The sequence below is a fragment of the Tiliqua scincoides genome, chromosome 1 (genome assembly GCF_035046505.1).
Source record: "Tiliqua scincoides isolate rTilSci1 chromosome 1, rTilSci1.hap2, whole genome shotgun sequence".
NCBI lineage: Eukaryota > Metazoa > Chordata > Lepidosauria > Squamata > Scincidae > Tiliqua > Tiliqua scincoides.
Genome location: NC_089821.1, coordinates 138,280,170 through 138,288,708, shown reverse-complemented (window position 1 = coordinate 138,288,708; position 8,539 = coordinate 138,280,170). Strand labels below are relative to the sequence as shown.

Sequence of the window (8,539 nt, the reverse complement as noted above, 5' to 3'; positions counted from 1 at the left end):
CAGGAGGAGCCCTGAGTTCTTATCCTGCTGCCACGAACATGCTGTGTGCCCTTGAGAAGATGATTTATCTCTCTTTGGACTCCTGCAGTGTGGCTTTTGGGTCTATTTAGACTAAAGGGTCTTTCAGGGAAGAGAGTCTGGCGACGATCCAACGCTCGGTGGGGTTCTGATGCACACATGGAGGTCCCCGCAAGCAGGAGCTGCCTCATTCAGAGTTACTGGAGTGCTCTATGCAGGCAAACCCCACTGCACAAATAGCATGTTCCCTAACATTGAAGTGTATGGGGCAACCCACCTTCAAACAGAGTCTTGCCAGGCAGGGTTCCCACCTGTTCATAATTGCCATGAATTGTTTATATTTCAGCATTCTGTCTATTAAACGTGGAAATTGTATTGCATGTTTCTTTATTTTATGTCTATACAGTGGCATGAATTATTTCTCATAAGGGATTCTATTTGAGAAAAGTCAACGCTGCCTGAACCATGGATCACAGAAGATACACAAACTACTTGAATGGAACTAGTCAGTTCATCTCCTGTTGACATTTTGACAGATTAGTGACCAGGATTGCTTCCACACTTGCTCTTTTAAACAGAATGGACATCATTTGAAGAATCCAGACAATATCATTACCTGCTAGCTGCATTCCAGGATTTTTTCAGATCATTCTCCTGTCTTTTGGTTGTGATTATTTTTTAAACTTAAAATATAATAGCAACCAGTGTAGTTAGCAACTTTCCCTACAACTCACGCTTTAATGAGTTATTTTCTTTTAAAAAAATAGTTGCTTCCTGTTTAGGAATGGACCATGTGTTGTTCTGAATTGGTCAGTTTCTTTTTCTGGGGGTTGGGGGATTTTAATTATTATTTTCCTCCCCACAGACAGATCAACTATTGATTGATGTTTTATTTTATCAGAGTGGTTAAATTAAGATTACTTGTTTTGTAAATTTAAAGAATTAATGAGCAATTGCTCTGGTTGCCAAAAGAACTCAAAAGATGACCTCAACTCCTTGTCTTTGAACTGCCATACCATCCTCTCAAGAAACAGTATGCAGAGTATTCTAACATCCATAACCTATGCACCAGTTCCAACCTCTCCAATGTGTGGGAGAGGAACATGGATGCCAACATCTCTCTCCCCCTTCCCACCTGCACACCATCTCACAATGACCTGAGTGTTCTGGAGAGCACTGCACATCTCAATCATCACTGCATCTATTTCATCTGAATAGTGAGAAGCAGTTCAGATGATTTACCACCCCAAACATACACAATTAGGTGGCAACAAGATGAATGCTGGGAAAGTGCACACTCATGCTCCTCCCACATGTGTCTGTTTTATTAAAACAGACAGTGTCATGTGAACGGTCCCCAGAGTGAATCCCACATTTTTACATTTCTGTTCTTAAGTTGACGTTTTGCTATATTTTTATTCTCTGATTTGTAAATAGCTCTAGGTTCCTATTTGGAAGAAAATTGCGGTACAAAACATTAAAATATGTAGTTTGCAGGAAGGAAGTCTCTGATGGCAACTAATACTCAAATGGTGGTCTTGTTGGCATCCTTCAGTCTCGGAAGACTATGGTATCGCGCTCTGAATAGTGTTCTGAAACAGAGCGTCCTCTCCAGTGCGCAAAGCCTGGGTCAAGTAGATATGGAGGATAGACTGTTACCCATGCAGCATATCCCCCCTCTCCACGTCGCTGAAATGGTCCAATGGAAAGGCAGAGGCCAATGCGGTTGGTTCCAGCGGCGTCGCAGGAGTTGCCAGAACGTGACTGTGTTCAGCCATGAACTGCCTCAGGGACTCCGGCTCCGGATTTTGCCTCGAGGTTGACTCCTGAAGCCTTTTCCATAACTGGATGTAGCCACAAGGCAGTGGAGGTTTGGGATCAGAGTTTTCCTTCTCTCAGATGAGCTGCCTTCCCAGGCTGACGAGTCCCATCGACCCGGTAAGCCCCTTAAATTACACCAGGTGGAAGCAAGATATGTATGGCCTGTTCTTTCTGGATTTTATTTGTTGCATATAGCCAGCAAGCCCAATATCCCATCACCAGAAACGCTCCCTGCCAGCCACAAGAGCAGTACCTATTACCACAAGGCACTCATTGCGCATTCTTGTTACTATTGACCTCCTCGCAGCTTCCAGCAATTCTGTTTCCAAGAACATTCATCTCAAGTGAATGTCTCTGCTCTCACCTCATTCATTAACAAACATCAGTACTCCAAGTTTTGTTGCTAATGAGCAAACATACACTATTCAAGCATTTTCTTTTCATTCTAATCTTTCAGGTTGTAAACGTACCCTAACCTGTCTTCCCAACATAACACATTTCTTAGCTTTCTTGACAAACAGAGTTAACACTGATGGAGACCTGCAGTAATTTGTATTCTGGCACTAGCAATATGGCTGCAGAGGTAACTGTGCTTTTGCAATAGGTTGAGTAGGAAATTTTTATGCCTAAAGAACACAAAATTGTATCCTCGCAGTAATAGTACAATATTCCCAATGTTTTGTGCTTGGCTTCTGCTGAAAAATATTTGCTTTTTGGCAAAACATTATCCCATATTTGAGAGCCTAAGCTGTGAATCAGAAGGTCCTTGGTCCAAACCTTACCTCTGTAATTAAATCAGTAGGTGTCTCTAGACAATCAGCTCTCTCAGCCTCACCTTGCTCCTTCCCAATCTGCAATATAGGAATAATCATATTGGCATACTATACAAGGCTGCTATCAGGATATGAAACTATCTTAAGCTGACTCAGATTATTGGGTCATCTAGTTCAGGTTCTAGTTCTACCCTGACTGATAGCAGCTATCCTGGTGATCCTACCTGGCGATGCCAGGGATTGCACAGATATTGCATCCTCTTCATGCAAAGTCTGCTCTCTGCCACAGTCACCTCCTTATGCTTCTTAACTGAACTGAATCAATTTGAACATTCTAAACTGCTATAGAATGTGAGGTGTGGTTATTAATATAATCTCTTGGGAATAAGCCCTGACTGGTCAAGTCATGGTTTACTACAGTTTTATGCCACCTGCTCTCCAGAGAGTTCAGAGTGACACACAGAGTCTCCCATTCATTTTATCTTCACAACAACATAGTGAAATATACTGGGGGGGGGGGGGGAGAGATTGGCCTGGTGTTACCAGTCAGTCTAAGCCCACTGCAATACACTTGCACCTTGTATCATATTGACCACACTACCACAATTTAGTTTCCCAATGGTGAACTTCAGCAATCATATGAATCATTAACCCCTGCTAACTGGGTAAGAGGCACTTTTTTAAACTGGGTGCTCCTCTTTTTAGCAGGGGAAAAGTAACTGGCCCACCTCACCCCAGCAGTGTCTTTTTTAGTGGCTGTCTGCTGCTGTTCTTTTGCATCTTTTTAGATTGTGAGCCCTTTTGGGACAGGGAGCCATTTAGCTATTTGATTTTTCTCTGTAAACTACTTGTGAACCTTTTTGTTGAAAAGTGCCATAAAAATACTGTTCATCATCATCATCATCATCATCATCATCATCAGAAGAAGAAGAAGAAGAAGAAGAAGAAGAAGAAGACCCCATACTGACACCATGATGGAGAATGAAATCTATAGGCCATCAAGAGGATTATGGTATATTTGAGAATGGCAAGGAAGTACATTTAGGTGTGCATAATCAGCTACAAACTAGAGTTCACACTGTCCCTATGAATGAAACTGGAAGTCCCACACTTCTGGGTTTCACCACAGAGCACGAGTTGCATGAACAGGGCTTTGGTTTGTTTGCTTTTTGAGTGCAGAGGCAGCAGACCTGAGATGGCATCTGGTGGTGTTCCAGGTCACATTGCCCCTGCTTTAGGAATACACTGCACGTAAAGCTTAAAACATTGTACAACCGGATGGTTTTGTTCAGGAGCTGCAAAACTCTGGCCCATGGGCCAGATCCAGTACTCCGAGTGCAGCGGTGGGGAAGCCTTATCATTCTACACCGCTGCCTCCTATCTTTGCTGTCAATCTTTGTAGAAACTTGCACTGGGCAGCCACTTCCGCCACACATTATCAACAGGCCCTGTGCCCCGATTTCCAGATGAAGTCACTGCCTGGCATGAGCTTCTGCAAAGATCAGCAGCAAAGAAAGGCAGCAGTGTAGAACGGTAAGGCTTTTCTCCCACTGCTCCCTGAAGCGTTTTCTCAGAGCGCAGTGGTCTGCGGTTTAGAGCAGCAGGTTTGTCTTTTCTTACAGTGAAACAGTTTCTGTGTGGCTCTGAGGATACTGCACAGTGTGAAAAACCCAGTTCCCATATTTTCCCCATTAAATTAAACCAACTAAACTAAATTAAGTGGAACTAACTTTGATTGCACCACTGTAGCAGCAAACAGAAGAGCCTCAGTACTTGTAAATGGTATAAGAGTCTTTGCTTAATTTTTTCTTCCAGTTTGCCAACCAAAAAGTCAAGGACTTCAGCAGTACATTTTAAGCCTCCTTAACGGAGCACCAGTTGATATCTGAGTGCTGTGCAGAACAAACAGGGAGCAAAACATATCTTCTAGATTTTTCCATCTGTATTCAAAAGCGAAAATGTAGAGGAGCATCTAAGAGGTACTAAAACCACCTGACAATTGAACTAATGGTGCTTTAGAAGTGAGTTATTGATTACACCTGGAGCTGTTTGGATATTGCAGAATCAGGACACTCTATCCTTCATTCAAATTAACAACAGCTGTTTCATTCAAAAATGGTTACTAGCCTTTTGCTGACATCATTGGATCATCTTCACCATCAGACATTTGTCTGTATGAATACATGGGATGTGGGCGGATTGCATGTGTGACTTCACTGTGTCCGAAAACAGGTCCAGTTCAAAACGTTGGTCTTAACTTTTACAACCTGAGACCGGGTGATCTTCGGGACTGCTTTGTCCTGTAAGATGCTCAGATGCTCCATTCAACAGAGGCCTTGTTGACAAATGTCCTCACAGCCAGCAGAAGAAGACAGAGCCCTCCCAACTGCAGTGCCTAACTTGTAGAATTCCCTTTCTCCAAAAAAAGAGAGTTGCACAACCACCTTACTTTCCAGCAAAGAACCAGGGTTTGACTGTTTAGGAAAATCTTCAGGTACACAAAACATGGTATAGTTTTCATTGTTCTGTTTTGCTGTTCTTTTTTTTTAATTTTGCTGTTGTCATTTGCCTTGACCTATTCCCATGGAAAAGCAGGACATAAATATTTTAATAAGCAAAGGCTTTAATAAGCAAAGGATTTACATGCCAATAATTCTGTTTAATGATTTATATAGCACTTTCTGAGTGCTCAAAGCATTTCACATAATTTGGATCTTCCCTTACAATCATGGAAGGTGAGTAAGTATTATTAGCCTCCTGTAGCTGCTGAAGAGTGACTTGCTTAGGTGTGTTCATGGAAAGAGGTGAGATCTGCACCAGCAAAGTCTTGATTGGCAACTCACAGCCCAATCTTATCCAACACTGGTGTAGCAGAGCCACTGGGCCCATGCTGGATCCAGCACTGGAACTGAGCAGGCAGGAGGCCTCTTTGGGGCAAGGGAACATTTGAGACCCAGCCTGCTCAATGGGGTTACTTGGTCTCATGCCAGCTAAACTGCTGGCACAGAACCGAGTAGCCCTGTGTAGGGCTGACAGGCCTAGAATAGGAGTTAGTATGCGGCAGAGGTCTCCTCTACCATCCCTGCTTCCTCCTGGGCCTGAACTGGATTGTTTTACTAGTACCAGCGAGTTGTAAAAGCAGCTGTAGTCAGAACATGGCTATCAGGATGAGAGATGTCTTGTGGTCAGGGTGAACAGATACAGTGAAGGACGGAGTGCCTATACTTTTAACCATTGTAGAGAAGAGGGAATTTGGGCAGGTACAGCTCAACATGGAAGGGTTTGAAAAGCTGCACCCGCCCAAATTCCCTCTTCTCTACAAAAGTTTCACCTGGTCACCTGCTTGTGGTGTATGTGGATCAGGCTGATTTTACAGTACCATTCCAGGTGCTGAGAATGCAGGCCATTTTGCATACAATGTCAAGTTTTATCATTAAAGGTTTTCCACACTTTTACTTTGACATGCCTGAGCAACAGAAAGCAAAAAGGTGTCTGTGGTGAGGGCAGAAACCATGATGACATTCAAAAATTTGCCACTGGGTTTAGGGTGGGCTGGTTCCTACGTGGTGCAATGCAGATGAACATCCTCTGCCCTTTCAGCTACTGAACACCGAATCAATCTGACATACGGGAGGCTAAAATTAGCCCTAAGTCTTTGTCTCTTTCAGCTGCATCTTAGTCTACGCAAGTGACACTGGACAAACCATTCAATCATTTCACTGTTTGGCAAAATTTTTTTATTTATTTTGAAAATATCAAGAGCAATTATAAAGCTGGGACAAGAACCTTTCACAATCCAAACAACATCCAGCCTTGAGCAACTCCCATTCTGGAGAAGTCATCATTCCAAACATGGTTCTTCAGTGTTGTTACCTTCTTCTTCATAATCTTAACCAACAGGTTTGCTGGGTGCAACTAAACTTGTTTTCTTTTCTGATGATCCTACCATCTAGATGGAGAAGATTTAGGATGGAGAAAATTTACCATCTGGAGGAGAGAGGAGAAAAAGCTCTCTCTAACTACATTCTCCTCCCTACACATAATTCTGTAAACGTCTAACATGTCCCCAGTCCACTTACAGCCCAATCCTTTTGGGCTACCCTGCACATGCCTGATCTTGTCTGATCTTGGAAGCTAAGCAGGGTCAGGCCTGGTTAGTACTTGGATGGGAGACCGCCTGGGAATACCAGGTGCTGTAGGCTTATACCATAGTCTTTCGAGACTGAAGGTTGCCAACCAATGCTAGCAGAATGTGTGTTCTACAAAGGGTGGATGCTGAAAAGCTGTTGTAAAGCACAGTCCAGCAGCACACTGAGTAGCACACTGCCAGATCAGTGGCAGGAAGGCTCTGGAGATTTTCCACACACATCACTGGACCTCTGGCTGCCCACTGGAGCAGGTAAGGCAGTGGGGTGGGGGTAGAGGGGAGGGAGGGCAGAATATGAGCTAGAAGACAGCAAAACTGGGTGGGGAGGGGGGAGAAATGGGGTGAGGAGGCTACAGGAGGGGGTGGATTCGGTGGTGGTGACTCATGCTGGGTCCTATCCCCTCGGCAGCAGCCTCCATGCCCCCTTCTCACCTCAGTCTTGTGCCAGCTAAAGAGCTAGTGCAATTCCAAGGAGAACCCATTGCAGGGTAGGAATCCCCTTTCCCCTCCAAAGCCTCTACCCCCTTCACACTGGATACAGTGCCTTTTCAGCGTGGCTGCACCAGTGCAGACGGGAACGATAAGATTGGGCTGTTAACTTATTTCCAAACAATACGGACCCCACTATCCTCCTAAGGAAAGTGCTTGAATCGCTTGATCATTTTGAATGTTCTTTTCTATACCTTTTCCAATTAGGTGATATCTTTTGTGATAGAGGACTCTTTGGGGCAGAGACTCTGGGGCAGAGAGACTGGTGCTATCTGAGTGCCACATGTCTCCAATGTTCTATTTGCCTACATGATACATGAAATAGCTGATTGTGCTGTAGTGTGGTGTGCAAAGTGAATGAGAGGCCACTACAGTGTCACTCAACCTTACCTGCTTGCCCTCACTTTATACAAGTTGGCATCTGACTTAACTACCAGCTTGCAAACCAGCTTCACTATTCCACACTGAAAAGAAATTATTCTCTAGTTAGCATCCTTTTAATAACAGTAACTGCATATTTTGTACTTCACATTTCACCAAGGGCAGGTCTCCAGTCAGGAGTCTGGGTGCAATCCTAACAGGGATTTAGGATTGCAGGATTTAGAGATGGGAGGGAGGTGCTCTGGGGCTGGGGGAGGGTGGGCAGTGGGTGCTCCTGGGGGCAGGCAGGTGGGGAGTGGGAGACGGGGCCAGGACATGGTGGTTATGCCATATCCCGACCACCATTCCTGTGGCTGCTCCAATCTGCTTGGATTTGCACCACTCCTGAGGTGGCTCTGTTCTTAATAAACCCATTGGGGCTGCTGCAGCGCAACATGGAGTAAGGGGAAGCAATTGCCCTTGCCTCGAGTTGTGCTGCTTTTGGCCCCAAACTTGCACTGGATATGGGCAGCTGGCCTGCCTATTCCAGCGCAAGTTAGGATTGGGCTGTCAGTCACCTAGTTGAACTCCTACTTCAGTGCAATAAACAGAAGTGCAGGTAACCACATTGGGAAAGCTGTGGTGCGATGTTCCTTACGCCAGCCTCACTGTGGTTGACTTCAGCTGCTCATGCATTGCCCAGCATTGTCCTGCTCTTCCTGTCATCACCTGAATGAGAACAAAACAAAGTTCTCTTTACAGAAAGGGCCTAAATAGAAGGACTGATACACAACCTTTGTGCCATCTTCCCCCTTCAGTAAGCAGGCCCTAATTTTGATCAAGCACTGGTTCTACCCTGAAGCACATTTTTTACAGTTGAAAATATGGGTTTATAATGAAAATGCTGACACAACCTTAACTATAGAGGGAC

General features: G+C 44.4%; 1 pseudogene; it reads left to right on the top strand.

Moving 5' to 3' along the window:
- Window positions 1–6,699: 6,699 nt before the first annotated feature.
- Window positions 6,700–6,814, top strand: LOC136637775 (5S ribosomal RNA; annotated as a pseudogene).
- Window positions 6,815–8,539: the final 1,725 nt, after the last annotated feature.